Genomic DNA, 20,089 nt, shown 5'->3' on the forward strand with positions numbered 1-20,089 from the left:
GGTTGGTACTACCTCCAGGGGTTAATCTTCAGGGGCCATGTGAGCGTTGCTCGGCCTGTTGTTTACATGAGGGGGCTATGTAGCTGGTAAATATATTTGTGACTGTGCCTCTTCCTATTTCCAAATAAATGCATTGATAAAGCTGGAAAATACTTGTTTCCATTTGATTTGTGTTTGCATCTATTTTGTGGCAAAAAAGGGTCATAAACGTTGTGAGAATGCTTGGGATTCCCCAGTGCACTTGAGAGCTCATTCGGAGTTCCATAGCTCAAAATGTGGAAAACCCTGAGTTAGCCAAACTTCTATCCATGCTAATATTCTGCGTGCAACATTTAGTAAGTAGACTTCTGTGTGGTATCTTGTCAAATGCAGTTTGGAAAACCAAGTAAATTATGTCAACAAGTTCCCCTTGATCTATCCGGTTCATGACCACCTCAGAATTCTCATAAATGTTTCAGGCATGACTTTCCCCTTCATGAAAACATGCTGACTCTGCTTGATTATATTATGTATTTCTAAATGTTCTGCTACTACATTTAAAATAGAATTGAACATTTCCCAATGACAGATGTTAAGCTAACTGGCCTATTTTTTGTTTTCCTTTTTCCATGGAACCAACTTCTGGCTCCCTTAATCCCTATTCCCACTAAAGTGCGAATTACAAACGTCCCCAATTAATTCCCATGTTGGCTAATAGACCACTCTCTCTTCAGGTGTTGACCTTCTCTCCCTTAAATCTTCCATCAATTCTGTCCTATAAACAGTAATCATCAAACTTTCATTTCAAGCTATGAACCAATAACTACCCTTCCTTTCCTCTTAATGTGCTGTTACTTCTCAAATTCCATCTTTCCAGGCAGGTCATCTCTGAAACTCTACAATCATAGAATCACTAATGTGCAGAAGGAGGCCATTTGTCTGCATGGCCCCCTGAAAGGGTACCCTACGGGTTCAGACCCCCACCCTGCCCCCTTTACCCAGTAACCCACCTAACCTAACGTCTAACCTTTTGGACACTTAAGGGGCAATTGATCATGACCAATGTCTGAACCTGATCATCTTTGGACTGGGAGGAAACTGGAGCACCCGGAGGAAACCCACTCAAACATGTTGAGAAAGTGAAAACTCTACATAGTCACACAAGGCCATCATTGAAGCCGGGTCCCTGGAGCTGGAAGGCAGCAGTGCTAACCACTGTGCATTGTGCCACCCATGTTTCCTTCCTGGCACGTCCTCCTCCAATGCCTCTCCACTATTGTCCAGCTGGGTGGTACTGCTGTCGCATGGTTCCATTCTTAATTATCTGATCATAACCACAGAAGCACTTGCAATTGCTTCCCTTCCGGCTCCTGAATCATTACCTCTGGTGTTCCTTAAGGATCTATCTGCGAAGATTTCCTATTTCTTATCTACATGCTGCCCCTTAGCAACATCATCCGAAGACACTGCATTAGTTTTCACATGTACAGTGAGACCAGTGAGCTCTACCACTGCATCTCTTGACTCGTTTACTCCCTCAATACTACCCATTTGAGTGCAACACTTTCTCGGTACTGCACCTCCAACAGTGCTGCTGCCCCTTAATACTTCCCCTCTGTCCGCTCCCTAAGTAATTACCCTCCAACAGTGCAAGTGTTACTCGATACTGCCCCTCAGACGGCGCTCCTGAGACAGTTCAGCATTCCCTCAGTGCTAACCCTCCATCAGTACAGAATCCCCTCTGTACTGATCATCTGAAAGTCCATTTGATCCCTTGAACTTGCTCCATCCACTAAATAAGATCATGGCTCATCTGATTTTAACCTAAAATCTACATCCTACCTACTCACGATAACGTCATGTAGGTGTTTACAGCATGGAAACAGGTCCATCGGCCCAGCTGGTCCATGTCGCCCAGATTCTATCACTAAGCTAGTCCCACTTGTCTGCATTTGGCCATATCTCTTTATACCCACTCTGCCCCTGTAACTGTCTAACTTCTTTTTAATGGACCAAATTGTACCCGCCTCTACCACTGACTCTGGCAGCCCGTTCCAGATGCTCACCACCCTCCGCGTGAAGATGTTTACTCTCTGGTCCCTTTTGTATCTCTCTCCTCTCACGTTAAATCTATGCCCTCTAGTTCTAGTCACCTCTACCTTTGGGAAAGGATGTCGACTGTCTACCTTATCGATGCTCCTCATTATTTTAAAGACCACTATAAGTTAACCCCTAAGCCTCCTACGCTCCAGGGAAAATTGTCCTAGCCTATCCAGTCTCTCCTTATAACTTGGACCAGCACGTCGTGATAGCATCCTCGTAAATCTCTTCTGCACTCTTTCTAGTTTAACAATATCCTACCTATAATATGGTGACCAGAACTGAACACAGTATTTCAAGTGTGGTCTTACTAATGTCTGTACAACTTCCACAAGACATCCAACTCCTGTATTCAATATTCTGACCAATAAACCCTAGCATGCTGAATGCCTTCTTCACCACTCTGTCCACCTGCGATTCCACCTTCAAGGAGCTATGAACCTGTACTCCTATATATTTGTTCTGTAAGTCTCCCCAACTGCCTACGGTTAACTGTCATGATTTGATCTCCAAAATCCATTACCTCATATTTATCCAAATTAAACTCCATCTGTCATTCATCGGCCCACTGGCCCAATTGGTCATGTTCCTATTGCAAACACATTTCTTTGCTAACAAGAATCTAGCTCTGCCTTAAAAATACTTGAAGACTCTGATTCCACTGCCTTTTCAGTGAGAGTTCCAAAGATTCCCAATGCTCTCAGAGAAAACATTTCGCCTCAACTACATTTTGAATCGGCAACCTCACATTTTTAAATTTCCCATCCTTTCCACATTCATCCTGTCAAGACCCCTCAGGATCTTATGTTTTAGTCAATTCGCCTCTTACTCTTCTGAACTCCAACGGATGAAAATCTAGTCTGTACAACCTTTTCTCATAAAACAACCTACCCAAGCATCTGTCTGGCATATCTTCAAACTGCTTCTAATGCATGTGTATGCTTTCTTAAATAAGGTGAACGCTACTGTCCACAGTAGTCCTGATATTGTCCCACTCGTGTTCTATAACTAAGCATAACCTCCCTACTATATTTATTGTCTCACAAGAAATGACGAATTACTTGCTAAACTGTATACTTGCCATTTGCAATTAATGCCTAAGGCACCCAGATCCCTCAACATCCCAGAGCTTTGCAATTTCACATTTTCACACATTATATTCCATTTCCAGATCTTTTCCCACTCAACCTGGTTGTCACTTTGTAGGCTCCTTATGGCCTCATCACAACTTATTTGTCTTCCTATCTTTGTGTCATCAGCAAATCTCACTACCGCATAATCCATCCCTTCATCCAAATCATTTATATATATATTGTAAACAGTTGAGGTCCCAGCACTGACCCCAGTGACACACCACTTGGTAAATCATGCCAACCTGAGGTTAAACGTGATTTCTTTTACATAAAACCCGGTTGAGTCTGCCTAATTACCGTGAGCTTATCCAAGTGCCTTGCTATGACTTCTTGAACAATACTTTCCAATATTTCCCGAATGATAGATCTTAAGCTAACTGACCTGTATTTTCCACTTTCTGTCTACATCCATTTCTGAATAATGGAGTTATATTTGTTATCTTCCAATCTTACGGGACCTTCCCGGAACTCAGGAGTTATGGGAGATTAAAACCAACCCGTCTCCTATCTCACTACACTCCCTCAGTAATAATCCTCTGGTAGAACAGTACTCTCTCAATATTAACTCTCTGACAGTGTATCACTCCCTTAAGGTTCCCATATTGACTGTATAGCACTCCCTCCATACTGACCATCCAACAGTGCAGAGCCACCTGTATATAGGCCCACCCCATTTAGGCCCACACTTCCAATCTATCCCCATAACCCAGTAACTCCGACTAATCTTTTTGGACTCTAAAGGCAATGTAGCATCGCCAATTCACCTATCCTGCACATCTTTGGATTGTGGGAGGAAGGCAGAGCAGCGAAGAAAACCCACGCAGACACAGGGAGAATATCCGTACAGACGGTGACCCAAGCATGGAATCGAACCTGAGACCCTGGAGCTGTGAAGCAACTGTGCTAACCACTGTGCTACCGTGCTGCTCACGTTGATGATTATGGTTGATCATCAAATGGAGTAACATGTTCCGATTTCCCAAATATCCTTTGATCCCTTTAGCTGCAAAGCTATATCTAACCCACTCTTAAAAGCAATACAAGGTTTGGCCCAATTGCTTTCTCTGATAGAGAATTTCACAGGCTTACTACTCTCTGAGTAAATAAATGTTTCCTAATCTTAGTCCGAAATGGTTTATCCCGTTTTTTCAGACTGTGAACCTTGTTCTGGAGTTCCCCCACCATCGGGAACATACTTAGTGCATCTACCCTTTTTGCTGCTGTTAGAATTTTTTAGATGTCTTAGAGACCCCCCCCCCCCCTCCCCCCGCATCTACCCCCTTCTAAACAGTCCCATAATCGCAGGATTCAGTTTGGTATACGACGCTGCACTCCAAAACAAACATCCTTCTTCACGTAAGGAGACCAAAATTGCGCACAATATTCTTGGTGCAGTCTCGCCAGGGCCCTGTATATTTACAGCAAGCCAACCCTGTTCCTGTACTCGAATCCTCTCGATATGAATGCCAATATATAATTTCCTTCACCACCTGCTGCATTTGCTTGCTTACTTTACTTTCAGCAACTGCTGAACGATCACGCCCCCTCTCACGCTATAGCCATTTAGATAATAATTTGTCTTCCTGTTTTTGCTATCGAAGTGGATACCTTCACACGTATCCACAGTATACTGCATCTGCCATGCATTTGCTCACTCACTCAACTTGTCCAAGTTACAATAACGCATGTCTGCATCCTCCTCCTGGCTCACCCTATCGCCAGCTATTTGTCATCAGCAAATTTTGAGATATTACATTTAGTTCCCTCATCTCAATCATTAATACGCATTGTGAATAGCTGGGGTCCATATTGATTCCTGTGGGACCCCACAAGTCAGCACGGTAGCACAAATGGATAGCGCTGTGACTTCACAGTGCCAGGGTCCCAGGTTCGATTCCCCGCTGGGTGACTGTCTATGAGGGGTCTGCACGTTGTCCCCATGTCTGCGCGGGTTTCCTCCGGGTGCTCCGGTTTCCACACAGTCCAAGGACGTGCAGGTTAGAAGGATTGGCCACGATAAATTGCCCTTAGTGACCAATAAAAAAAGGTTAGGAGGGGTTATTGGGTTACGGGGATAGGGTGGAAGTGAGGGCTTAAGTGTGTCCGGGCAGACTCAATGGGCAGAATGGCCTTCTTCTGCACTGTATGTTCTATGTTCATGCATTCCATATGGAAAAAGACCCGTTTATCCCTACACGTTCCTGTATGTGGACCAATTATCTATGCATCTCAACACACTATCCAATCGCACGCTCTTTAATCTAACACGCTAATCTCTCATGTGGGACTTTGTCGAAAGCTTTCTGAAAGTCCAATTAAATTACACCTACTGCCCCCTACCTTCATCAATTCTACCAGTTACAACTTCAAAGAATTCTAATATATTTGTCGAGCATGATTTCCCTTTCTTAAATCCATGCTGACTTCCTCCAATCCTGGCTTTGTTTAACCACGTGCTGTGCTATTAAATATTTTATAATGGACTCTGGCATTTTTCCCACAAGTGACGTCAGGCTCACTGGCCCATAATTCCATATTTTCTTTGTCCCTTCCTTTCTATTTCTTTAAAATTATAAGTTCCCAATTCAGTGTGGCAATTCACCTACCATGCACATCTTTTGGGTTTAGGACGCGAAACCCATGCAAACACGAGGAGAGCGTGCACACTCAACACGGATCATTAACTCAGACTCGAACCTGGGACCTCAGCGTTGGGAAGCAGCAGCACGAACCACTGTGCCACCGTGCTGCTCGATACCTGTCTTTTTAAATCATGGTGTTACATTAGCTATCCTCCAATTGTGGGAAATGTTTCAGAGTATGCGGAATCTTGCAAGATGACCAACAATGCATCCATTAATTCAAGGGCCAATTCCATAAGTACTCTGGGATGTACATTATCAGGTCCTGGGCTTTCAATCCCATCAATTTCCCCCACACCATTTGCCTACTAATACTGATTTACTCTGTTTCCTCCCTCGCACTGAACCCAATGTTTCCCAACGTTTCCAGTAGGTTAGTCGCCCCTCCTTTGTGAAGTCAGAACCAATTTATGGACTTAGCTGGTTTGTTACTTGGACAAGACCTATGGGACCGGGCTGATTATGCTCCCCGTGAGTCTCGTGGAACACAAGCTTCTCTGCTGAGCGGATGGCGCTCTCTAATCAGCGGGATAGCAAATCAGGATATACAAACACCAGCCCGAGTGTAGGCTGGGCACAGGTGGTCCCTTCTGGGACCAATGTACTTAGAGTGCTTGTGTTATTGTCATACATCGTTTGTTCCTTACACTTCCTATGTGGCTGCTCCTTGAACAAAACAGTTCGGAAACCATTTCTTTGTTGCCCATTATATATTCCCATCTTTCTGACCGTAAGAATAGAAAAGAGCAAAGGAAATTACAGCACAGGAGCAGGCCCTTCGACCCTCCAGCCTGCACCGACCGTGCTGCCCGCCTGAACAAAAACCCCATACCCTTCTGGGGACCATAACCCTCTATTCTCATCCTATTCATGTATTTGTCAAGGTGCCCCGTAAAAGTAACTATCATATCTGCTTCCACTATTTCCCCCGAAAGGAAAGAGAAGTGGGGCCAATTGAAAATTTATTTCAGAGTGACCGCGCGGAAAAGGTGGACAGAATGGCCTCCTTCTGTGCAGCATAATCCTGTTGCTGTGTGGGTTTTGGGACAATCAACGCTGATTCTTGTGATGCTGGCCTGCACTGACTGCTGCCCCGAAGGTTGTGATTGCACTGGAGGGGGAGCTGAGGCGATTCACCAACATGTTGCCTGGGATGGAACATTTAAGTTATGAATAGAGGTTGGATAGGCCTGGGTTGTTTTCGCTGGAGCAGACTGAGGGGCGGCCTAATCGAGGTGTACAAGATTATGGGCGGCATGGACCGGGTGGATAGGGAACAGCTGTTTCCTTAGTTTAGGGGTCAGTTACGAGGGGACACACGTCCAAAGTGAGGGGCAGGAGGTTCAGGAGGAATTGAGATAAAGCTGTTTTACCCAGAAGGTATTTACGGTCTGCAACGCAGTGCCTGGGAGGGAGGTAGATGCGGGTTGCCTCGCGGCCTTTCATAAGTGCCTGGATGAGCACTTGGCGTGTCTTGACATTCGCGGCTATGTCCACGTGCTGGTAAATGGGTTTAGGATTGGCAGATCAGATGTTTTCCATGCAGCGGTGCAGAATCGATGGGTCGAGCTTTTCTCACCTCACCTAATATCTCCTCTGTGATTCAGCATCACATTTGTTATATTTTTAATGGTAAGCTTCTTGGTAACTGCCCAGGATTATTTTGCTATATCGAAGATGCACATTTTAGCGATGGTGCTATGGTCATGAGCATAACTGACTTCCAAGCAGTTGACCCGGATTATCATTGACATAATGTCAGTTATAGTTCCAGCAAAATCCACCAAATTAGTGACAAACGTCGTTCTGGCCATCTCTCCCTTTGTCTAAGTCATTCTATGTGCAATTACATATGTGTGTGCGCATTTTTGCATGGTGGTCTGTGAGTCTGTGCTTTTACCTGTGTACGTTGGTTTTTGTTTATTCCTAGATTGTTGATTTTCTTTATTGTGTGTCGGCTAGACACTCGTCTTCAAATACTTTTCTAGTCCATTTTTAACATTATTATTGAAATTATGTGCTACCATCTTTTCAGGTGGAGCTTTCCAGTTCCCACAAACACAGAGTGAAAATGATGTCTCTACTTCCGTCCTCTATTTATGTTCTGTCAATGACTAGAATCCACGACCTCCAGTTAGTGACTTATACACAGAGGGGATATTTTTCCTGTTTACTCTCGCCAAACCTTGCATCATCTGGAAATCCACTATCCAGTTATCTTCACATCTTCTATGTCCTAATGTCTGCGACCAGAACTTCCCTAACCATTCCTCATAACTGAACAATTTCATCCTTGAAAACCTCCCAGTAAGCAACTTCTGTCACGTGTTTGCTGAAGAGAGGTGACCAGCATTAATCACAAGGCTCCTTGCTCCCTAGGAGAAACATATTCAACCAAAGGGTTGTGGAATTCCTTGCCCAGTGACGCAGTTAGGGCTCCTTCATTAAACGTTTTTAAGATAAAGATGGAGAGTTTTTTGAAGAATTAAGGGATAAAGGGTGTTCGGGCCGGAAAGTGGAGCTGAGTCCACAAAAGATCAGCCATGATCTCATTGAATGGCGGAGCAGGCTCGAGGGGCCTGTTATGGGCGAGATGTTTTCAGAACCCCAAAATGTATCATGGAGTTCAACCAACCTCCCCCTGTAATGCTATTGTTGCTTTTCCAAGCACACAGCTTGTTCTCCAGCTGTGATATTACAATTATGGACACGTGGGTTTTTAAACACAAAACAATGTTTATTCCATGAACTCAACTTAACCTCTTAAATAAACATTGAATCTCTTAACACACCTTACTTCAAAGATAACCACGAAAATATTACAACACTAAATGATCCTTCAATTATTCCTTTCAACATCCATGAGACTTAACACCTTTAAACAGAAACACATCAGGTTAAAGCCTTTGCTATTATGAGTTTAAATTACCCAAATGATCCAGAGATAGTCTTTCATGGCGGAGATCACAGCAGAACCAGTTCACTGCAAACACAGACACACACCCAAGCTCTTTTTGAAACTGAAACGACAAAATAGCTGAACTGAGCTCAGCTCCACCCACTCTCTGACATCACTGTTTTCTTAAAAGTACATTGCTTAAATATCCATTTCTTAAAGGTACTCTCAGACGACACCTCCCCCAAGAAAAAAATAAACCATCAACTTCAAGGTGGTTTGATTTTTCACTTTTGCACCACACACTAAGAAATGCCCACGGTAAATATACCTATTCGTTTTTAAAAAAAACAACACACGCAAACAGGTAGAATAATATAGTCCATTTTTTTTTATCTTCGTCCTCCTACCGAAATCCTTCTCGATTGACAGTCTCGTTGAACAAGAAAGTCTCTGCACGATCCATCCATTCCTCTACTGCTCGGCATTTCACTTTAGAATCAGATACTTTAGTTCAATCTGACCACAGAGCCCCTTGCAATTCTCCAATACAGGAAGATTGGATACCACGGCTTTCAGGCACTCAAATGCCTGTTGGAAGTCCGCTGGCCATTGAAACTTTTGACGTTTCTTTAGCAAGTCCAACAGTGGAGTAATCATGCCACTAAACCTTTGCACAAATGTTCGATCAAATCCACTCATGCTAAGAAATCGCATCCTTTCCCTTCGTCTTCAGGGCATCGGCAACTCCGCAAGGAAAGTGATTCGGGCTTCTCCAAATTCACTTTCGGCTCGTCTTATCACCAAACTCATCTCCTGAAGTCGATCGAAGAACTCCATACGATGTTTGAAATGTTCTTTCCATGTCTGGAAGTTGGAAATAAAAGCAAATTGTCCCACTTTCACATTGGAATCCTTCAAACGTGGGATAGGGTAAGAGTCCGTTCTTGTAACTGCATTTCGATAGTCCACACACAACCGTTGGGTATCGTCTGGTTTAGGTACCATCACTATGGCTGAGCTCCGTTGGCCGCAACCCACTTGAATTATGCCATTTTTAAGCATGCTCTCAATCTCTCTGTTAACCTTTGCCAATTTTAAAGGATTACGTCTATATGGATGTTGTTTGATAGGAACAGCATTTCCCACATCTACATCATGTATAGCCATTTTAGTACTTACCAATTTATCTTTACAAACTTGCCCATGTGATATCAATAACTCTTTCAGGTCAGTTCGTTTTTCCTCTGGAAGGTAACTTAATAATTCATCCCAATTTCTAAGAACATCCTCATTTTCCAATTTAATTTGAGGTATGTCAAATTCACAGTCATCTGCATTTGGTTCGTCACTTCGAGTTAGAATAATTAAAACCTAATTGTTCTCTCCTTTACTTTCAAAGTACCTTTTAAGCATATTCACATGGCACACTCGGTGAGTCTTCCTTCTATCTGGTGCTTTTACCACATGATTCACCTCATTTAATTTCCTTTCAATCTGATACGGTCCACAAAACCGAGCTTTTAAAGGCTCGCCTACCACTGGTAACAACATTAAAGCTTTATCCCCACTGGCAAAACTACGAACTTCGGATTTCTTGTCCGCTACCCGTTTCATCACATTTTGTGCAACTTTCAAATGTTGTCTAGTCAATTCACCTGCTCTATTTAATCGTTCCTTAAAATTTGACACGTAATCCATTTGTGTAATTTCCGATTTCTCACCCACCAACTTTTCCTTAATCAATTTAAGTGGTCCTCGTACCTCATGGCCAAAAACTAGTTCAAAGGACTACATTTGGTAGACTGATTGGGTGCACCCCGAATTGCAAACAATACGAATGGGATTCCTTTATCACAATCCTCTGGATAATCTTGACAATACGCCCTCAACATTGTCTTTAATGTCTGATGCCACCTTTCTAACGCTCCCTGCGTTTCTGGATGGTACGCAGTTGATTTAAATTGTTTTATTCCTAAGCTATCCATAACTGCTTTGAATAGCTTTGAAGTACAATTTGATCCTTGATCCGATTGAATTTCTGTAGGTATACCATATCCAGTAAAGAATTTAACTAATTCCTCCACAATCCTTTTAGCTGTAATATTACGTACTGGAATGGCCTCTGGAAGCCTAGTAGACACATCCATTATAGTCAAAAATATTGATTCCCACTTTTTTTTTGAGGAAGCGGTCCTACACAATCAATTAGGACCCTCGTAAAAGGTTCCTCAAATGCTGGAATGGGTTTTAAGGGCGCTGGTTTTATCACTGCTTGAGGTTTCCCTATCATTTGACATGTGTGACATGATTGACAAAATGTAACTACATCTTTATGTAATCCAGGCCAATAAAAATATTTCTGGGTTTTAGCTTGAGTTTTCCTTATTCCCAAATGACCTCCAACTGGTACCTCATGTGCAACTCGCAACACTCCTTCCTATCCCCTACCGGCAATACTACTTGATGAACCTCTGCCCACTTTTCATATGCCTGCGTATTTACAGGTCTCCATTTTCTTATCAAGACATCACTTTTACGGCAATAACACTCTAGTATACTCTCAGATTCCTCTTCCATATATGCTTTCTGATATATCCGTTTTATTTCTATATCTTCTGTTGTAACTCCGCCAATTCTCCTGAACTAAAAATATCCGCCTCATCCTCCACCTGTTCTTATTCTTTTCAACCATCTGATCAAAATTCGTTTCTGATAATTGCACTTCAACTTCATCTTCACTCTTTGATTTCTCCTCTTGCCTTAACCTTTGACTTTGTGATCTTGTTACTACACAATCCGAAAAAATCCCAGGATATTCGTCCTTCTACCCTTCAGTTGTCTGATTTTACACTGGCTTATCAACCACAGTAGGCATCACTCCCACCTGCGATCCAACTATATCATTACCCAAGATAAACTGTATTCCTGGACAAGATAGTGTATCTATTACCCCTACTACCACTTTACCACTCTTCACTGGACTTTCCAACCTTAGCTTATATAATGGAACACTACTCCTCTCACTCTGAATTCCACATGTCACCACCTTTTTTGGCAACATTCTTCCCAAACTACGTAATTTCTCATCTCTTATCGTTAAAGATTGACTAGCCCCTGTATCTCTTAAAATTGTGACTTCTTTACCTGCTCCTCCTGATACACATGAGTAAGCTTTACCCACACAAGTAAATTCTTCAAAGACACCTTGCACCTTCATAACAATTACTTCTTGAACAGGCTGTACAATCGTTTGCACCTCCTTCGCTTCCCTTTCCCATTCTAACAAACCCCATGTCTTATCCTGTTTTACCACATCTGCCTTCCCAGTGCTTTTCTTCAACCACCAACACTGTGACTTCACACGGCCTAGTTTATCTCAATGAAAACATTTGAAACTCTTCATGTCTTTTCCACCCTCCTGGATTTCTTTTTTAATCTGAGGTACACTCTCTTTATTGTCTCCCATCAGATCACCTTTACCTTTACCACTTGAGTATTTCTCATGTCCCCAGTTTCTATCCCTCACCGGCTGAAACTGATGTCGGAAACCAATCTTTGATTTATGAACTAATTCATAATCATCCGCCATTTCCATTGCTATCTCGCAGTTTTAACCCTCTGTTCTTCCGCATGAGTTCTCATTCCATCAGGAATTGAATTTTTAAACTCCTCAAAAAGTATAATTTCTCTGAGAGCTTCATATTTTTGGTCTATTTTCAAAGCTCTTATTCCCCAATCAAAATTACTCTGTTTAAGCCTTTCTAACGCCATGTATGTTTGACCAAATTCTTTCCTTAAATTTCTAAACCTTTGTCTGTAAGCTTCAGGCACTAGCTCATGTGCACTTAAGATGGATTTCTTCACCTCCTCATATGTTCCAGATACCTCCTCCGGTAGTGATGCAGACACTTCACAAGCTCTACCTACTAGTTTTGCTTGAATCAGTAACACCCACATGGCCTGTGGCTATTTCATTTGTTTAGCTACCTTCTCAAATGAAATGAAAAGGCTACCACTTGCTTCTCGTCAAACCTTGGCAATGCTTGCACATATTTAAATATATCCTCACCACGTCTTCGACTATGACTCTCTTTCTCACTATCCTCATCACTATCATCCAACTGTACGTTTCCCTTTATGTCTGCCAATTTTAACTGATTGTCATGCTTCATGGCCATTTTCTGAAGTTCAAATTCCCTCTCTTTATCTTTTTCCCTGATCTATATCTCCCTTTCTTTTCTTTTTTTGTTCTGCTAGGGCTATTCTTTCTTTTCTCCTTTCTTTTCTGTCCTTTTCTCTCTCTCTATCTTTTTCCTCTCTCTCGCTCTCGTATGCCAGCCGCTTTAGTTCTTTCCCATGTTCCATTTGTTTAATGCAACTGAATTTTTGCAATTTCCAATGCGTCAAACTGTATCTCAGGCAACTTTAAATGCTTAACCACTGCCATAATTACCTCATATTTTTGCATTTTGTCAGGTAATGTTAAGTGCAATCTTCTTGCCAGATCGAACAGTCTGCTTTTCAGTTCTGTCCGTATGGTACTACGTGTGACATTCTCCACCCCCAAAATCTCCTGCGCCTCTGAAAGAGCCATTGTTCACAACACTCTCCCCACTTAAAATGAAATACCACACCGGAAAAGCAGCAATCCTTCACTGTCTTTAAGTTCACAAAAGCCAATTCAATAGATAGAATTTTATCCCCCTCAAGTCCCCAATTGTTATGGGCGAGGCGTTTTCAGAACCCCAAAATGTATCATGGAGTTCAGCCAACCTCCCCCTTTAATGGTTGTGTTGCTTTTCCCAGCAGACGGCTTTTTCCCGAGGTGTGCCATTACAATTATGGCCACGTGGGTTTTTAAACACAGAACACTGTTTATTCCATGAACTCAACTTAACATCTTAAGTAACCATTAGATCTCTTAACACCCCATACTTCAACGATAACTCAGAAAATATTGCAACAGTAAATAACTCCTTAAAATGTTCCTTCAAACTTCCAAGAGACTTAACACCTTTAGACACTATCACATCAGGTGAAAGGATGTATATATATTCTGTAGAATGGCAGAGATATATTAGCTTGGGTGACTTCAGCTCTAGCACCTTTCTTTCTACATACAGCTCTCTGTAAACTCATAGACACACCCACACTGCTTTCACAAACCTGGCTTTCTCCCTTCTAAGCAGATCACTGCAAAACAGAACTTCTCAAGCTGCTGTCTCAAAAACTAGCTTTCTTCTTTTAAACTGCTCTCAGCAAAACCAGCCAGGCACATTCAAACTGCAAAACAAAAACTAAACTGCAAAATGGCTGACCTGAGCTGAGCTCCACCCGCTCTATGACATCGCTGTTTTCTTAAAGGTACATTGCTTAAACATCCATGTCCTAAATGTCATGCTATGTCTCACATGACAATGGCATGTGCGAGTGAGAATAGAAATACTGCAGCTGATAACGTGATTGACCAGATGGGTCAGGAAGCAGCTCATTAGATTCCTGGATCTGGTCTCCATACTTCCAGAAGGATATGGATGCTTTGGAGAGTGTACAGAAACGGTTTACTAGGATGTTCCCTGGTATGGAGTTCATTAGCTATGAGGAGCGGTTAGACAAACTCGGTCTGTTCTCTCTGGAAAAACAAAAGTTGAGAAGCGACCTGATAGAGGTTGACATGATTATGAGTGGCATGGAGAGAGTGGATAGTCAGATGCTCTTTCCTCGGTTCAGAGAGTCTAGTACTCGGGGACATATGGTTAAAGTGCGTGGGGAAAAGTTTAGAAAAGATGTGCGAGGCAGGTCTTTTACACAGAGGGTGGGAAATATATGGAACGGGCTGCCAGGCGAGGTGGTGGAGGTCATTTAAGGAGCACCTTGACAAATATATGCATAGGGTGGGAATAGAAGGATAGGCCTCCATTAGTGCATCCGGTTTTAGTTTAGGCAGGTACCATGGTCGGCGCAGGCGTGGAGGGCGGAATGGCCTGTTCCTGTGCTGTATTGTTCTTTGTTATTTCTTTCTGTGTTATTTGTTCTATGTGCTTTGCTTTTGCTCTATGTTCTTTCTTCCGTTCATTGGGGACGATATAAACCATCTGGGCAGAAGAATGGGAACCAGAAGACAACATTTGGCACGAAAAACTAGCTGCAGAAATTATGGGTGAAACAATATATCATTGGTAAAAGAAATAGTGAGCAATTTTGTGGGAATTAAGTGAGAGGTGGGCAGGAGTTCTCCACCATTAGACTTGTGGTTCCAAACCGGACACCATCATCAAAACAAAACATCACGAAAACTCATCCTGCACCACGTACCAGGAACAACCTCGAATATGGTACTTATAAAACACTTCCTAATAATAATAATAGCTTATTGTCACAAGTAGGCTTCAATGAAGTTACTGTGAAAAGCCCCTCGTCGCCACATTCCGGCGCCTGTTCGAGGAGGCAGGGTATTGATCCCGCGCTGCTGGCCTTGTTCTGCATTACAAGTCAGCTGTTTAGCCCACTGTGCTAAAGCAGCCCCTGTGATTAGAATCGTCTTGTTCAGGCATCAAACTAAGTGCAGCAGATTAAATCATCTGATTTAGCAAAGTTCTGGGACTGAAATGCCAACGTGCATCCCTGATGGAAGGATGCAATTAACCAGAAAATCAGGAAGTTGGTCTAAATTAGGAAAACATTGCATGCATGATTAGACATGGTGTTTGTTAAACCAATTGGCCAACTGTAGGTGCAGGTATACAAATGGGAATGTGATGTTTTATTGATGTGCCTCAAACTTGGGCAACACTGTGCCTTAACTACAATGGCTGTAAGAGGAGGTCATAGGTTAGGAATCCTGCAACAAGTAAATCCTCTCCTTACGCCACAAAGCCATCCACAAGGAATAAGTTAGGGTGGATCGAATGCTCTCCACATATGTGTGTGAGTGCAGCTCCAACGACAGTCAATGAGTTCAACATCATCCAGGAGAAACGTTATTCATTCCCGCATCCAGGAACAATCGCGTCATTCCCCACCACCACACATGAGCATTTGTGCAGCCGTCTGTACCATCTAAAAGATAATCTGCAGGAACACATCAAGGTTACTTCGTCAGCAAATTCCAAACTCACGAACACTACCATCTGAAGGATTTTTACCAGCAGGCTGATGGAGCAGCTCATTAAGGCCAACACTCAACCATATTTTAAGTAACAATGGATCATTGCCGAGGCTAAACGCACGGGGCCAGCGAAATTATAATTTATAGTTTAATGAAAGGTTATTGACCTAAGGGTTAATTTTTCCCTGATCATAGGTTGCTTGCCCTGCCCATATTTAAATTATTTTCCATTCTCGGTTCCAGCAATATGAACTCCCAACGTTTAGCTTACCGAATGGATTTCAAGTTGTAAGCCGATGCAGGTATGTCACTGTGTTGGTCGAGTGGTTCAGCCTTTGGACTTGAACCCAAATGTGGTTCTTCTTTATTTTAAAGAAAGCTTCAAATGTTAATTCTTCCACAGAACTCAACTTGCATTTAAAGGAGGACGTAGTTGTTTTTAAAATAAATTTAGAGTACCCAAATACTTTTTTGAACTAAGGAGCAACATGGCCAATCTACATACCCTACACATTTTGGTTTGTGAGGGTGAGACGCAGGCAGGCACGGAGAAGGGATCTAACCGAGGTCTTCGGCGCCGCGAGGCACCAGTGCTAACCACTAACCGGATGGAATTGTTGCTGAACAGCTTTCTAAAGATGGCAACACTCAAGGCTGATCTGAAGGAATTAAAAATCCCGAGAGCTCGCTTGTGACCTCAAGTTTAAAATTTTCAAAACCAAACGTTCAGTTTGTGCGCATTCAGTCAGCAAAGAAGAATGCGAAATTCTCCACTCAAAGTATTTGAAAACTACTTGATCACTGCAGGGAAGTTCCAAATCAAATTAAAGATGCTGGAAATTTCAGATCATCTGGCATCACATGTGGAGAAAGAAACAAAATGACTCATGAACTCTGGGACTGCAGGATCTCAGACCTTCCTTCTATTATTTCGCAGTGACATATCAGCAAGAATGACAGGATGCCGTCCCTAATTATATTGACTGTGCTTCAATTCCAATCTGCAAGTTATTCAACTCATGATCCACAATATCATGAATGATGGATTGCAGCATTCATTAATCAGTATAGGTTGATAACTAGCCGCTCGTTGTTAGCATAGGGCCTCGGTAACAGAGTGGTTAATATGCTCATTTACCAACCATTCGATCGGGGTTCAATTAGGTGACCACGCAAAAAATGATTTTTTATCAACAACGGCAAACACGATTGACATCCGACTTAGTGTTGAAATCCGTGCGAGGTAAATTGTGTGTGGCTACCGAATGCGTATCATTGACAGGCAGAGTCAGAAAACGTCAGCAATGTCAAATTCGCTGGATTCAAAGTTCAGAGCCCACACTGAGTTAGAATCCAGAAACGCGACTGACATACGAGGCGAAGGGAGGTATGCTGAATCTTTCTGAATGACTGATCAGAGCCCAGCTGGAGTATTATCACCCATTCCGGTCATCACACATAGGAGGGGCAGTGCTGTGGCACAGTGGTTAGCACAGTTGTTTCACAGCTCCATGGTCTCAGGTTAATTTCGCGGCTTGGGTCACTTTCTGCGGAATCTGCACGCTCTCCCCGTGTCTGCCTGCGTTCCATCCGGGTTCTCTGGTCTCCTCCCAGTCCAAAGATGCGGAGGTTAGATGGATTGGCCATGCTAATTTGTCCTTAGTGTCCAAAAAAGGTTAGGTTGGGTTGCTGGTTACGGGGATTGGGTGGAGGTGTGGGCTTCGGTAGGGTGCTCTTTCCAAAGGCCGGTGAAGGCTCGATCGGCCGAATGGCCTTCTTCACCGAATATTCTATGAGATCTATGAGGATATATATCAAAGTATTAGATATGTTGTCGAGGCGATTTACTATAATAATACCAGAGACGTGGGACTACAGTTAAATGGAAAGAGTAGGAAGCTAGAGTGTTCTCAATTGCGATTCAATTGTGAACACAACTGGGGGCTTGGGTAGCTGTCCCCTCGAACAAGTTTTCCCATCACTTGTGCCACATACTCAGTAGGGTGCCTCGTTCATTGTACTAGTGTTGGAGGAGGGTGGGGTTTCTTCCAAGATTTAGCGGTCTTTATTTTGACTAAAAGTGCCTAATTTCATGTTTCCAGGAGGAAAACCAACGTTTGTGCATCCCCGTCACCAGAAGTTCCTCTTTTGAAAGTCATGATTGAAGTTGCAGTCACTACACTGCAGGTGATGCATTCTAGTTTATAATTTGTGCAGAAATGTTTCTGCGCAAGTCGGCTTTGCTTCTTTCGTTAATTAGGTTAAATCTGTGCACTCTTTTTCTCAATCCTTCCAGAAGATTCTCATTATCCACTCTATCCAGACGGCCCCTGATGTTGCTAACCTCAATCAAATCTCCACTTAATCTTCTCTTCTCCGAGATGGATAGTCCCAACTTATCCAATCTACCTTTATGGCTAATGTTCCTCGATTTCTGATTCTTTTACTTGCATTCTTTCTAATATCGGTGGCCGGTTTAGCTCACTTGGCTAGATATTTGGTTCATGGTGCAAATCAAAAGCCAGCAGCATTCCCATACAGGCTGATATAGGATGATCCTCAAGTTAAATCACCGCCAGCCAGCTCTCCCCCTGAAAAGGGAAATCCACCCATTGTCCCCTGGGACGATGGTGACTTTGTCTTTCAATATCGACACATCGCTCCTCAATTGCACCACACAGAACTGGGGTTAACATACAGCAATCCAAAACAGCGTTATAGTAATTCTTGTGCTTTCGTAATCTTTGTCCCAAGATTGCACGCTATTTGCAAAGGCGTTGCACGATGGAAAACGTGTTAATATTCAGTCATTGTAGCGGGACAGACAGATTCCTAAACAACAGCTACAAAATGGGGCATGCATCATTGACCAGGGAGTGGAATATTAAAATACCTCGGTCTGAGTCGTGATATTACAATGTCAATTGCGCTCTATCTCTACCGAATGGCTTTGTGAATTTCAAGGACGTCCATTTACATCGTATCAACCGTTGCAAGTATCAGACTGTCTCTTCAGTCCAAGACCAGGTGAATCAATATTGTGTTCGATGCACCCGGAATGCATTCCTGGTGATGTTATTAAAAATACCAGAAACTAACAAGGAAAAGTCCAAAATACAGACAAATAGTCCAAACACATTTGTCAGCCAGCGATGGTGGTGCTGTGGTGAGCATTGCTGCTTCCCAGGTTCTATTCTCAGCCATCAGAATTTACTTATTTCTTAAACGAGTCAATGGGAAGCTCTAGGCTGCCAAGCCAAGCAGTTACTGGACTTCTTGCTTCCAAAATGAATGCGAGAGTTGAACTATAAACAATTCACAGCTCAACTTATCTTCCATTCAAAATTAATTCAGGTTTGTTTCTTAGTGTTAATAATTACGTTTTACACAGAATCCCCACGGTATAAAAGGAGTCCATTCGGCAAATTAAATCTGCAACTGCCCTCTGAACGAATACCCGACCTAGGCTCTGTCGTTGGAACCTTATCTAACTATTGGACACTGGGGGTCAAATTTAGCATAGCCAATCCACCTAACCTGAACATCTTCAGACTGTGGGAGTAAACCGGAGCACCTGGACGGAACCGACGCAGAAACGGGGAGGATGTGCGAGCTCCCAATAGACAGACACCCATGGAACTCTGGTTCCTGGTGCTGTGAGGCCACAGTGATAACCACTGTGTCACGGTGCCGCCCATTGCCATTTGTGGTTTCAGAATTTCCAAATCACGGACTTCTGGTGGCGGCCATGAGTTCATCCGTGGCACACAGGGTGGCTCCTTCTTAGATAATTCGGTTGTGGCCCTTTCCGCCGGTTATTGGACAATTTTCTTGCAAAAATTCCAGACTACGTGGATGAGATGGCTTTTCCTACAAAGTAGAATGTAAGCTGCTTACCACACCGGCAAATGTCGGTTAACGTTTTGACCCAAGATCTGCAGTGTAGGGTAGGGGGCTGAGGTGGGGAGTCGTACATGCGGGAGTGTTTAGGCAGCAGAGGTGTGTGGGTGGGGGATGCGGCAGGTGGAGTGTTCAGAAGGTAAGGGGGGAGGGATTTGAATGAAAGTCCAGGGGAGGTGGGAGGAGGTGGGTGGAGGTGACGTTTCTAGTGATACTGGCGATTTTTGCTTCGGATTCTAAGATGATCAAGGAGGCGGCCATTTTGGGTGGGTCAAGCTAGAGAGGTGCCGGGTAGTTGGACAAGATCCGCTTCAGGAGGGGTTGGTGC

The 20,089-nt window shown here is 43.1% G+C and overlaps 1 pseudogene; it reads left to right on the forward strand.

Annotated features, from left to right (window-relative positions):
- LOC140411379 (NACHT, LRR and PYD domains-containing protein 3-like) overlaps positions 1 to 20,089 on the forward strand; it is a 93,997-nt pseudogene that overhangs the window by 36,572 nt on the left and 37,336 nt on the right.

The sequence above is a fragment of the Scyliorhinus torazame genome, chromosome 4, assembly GCF_047496885.1.
Source record: "Scyliorhinus torazame isolate Kashiwa2021f chromosome 4, sScyTor2.1, whole genome shotgun sequence".
In the NCBI taxonomy this organism is placed as follows: Eukaryota; Metazoa; Chordata; class Chondrichthyes; order Carcharhiniformes; family Scyliorhinidae; genus Scyliorhinus; species Scyliorhinus torazame.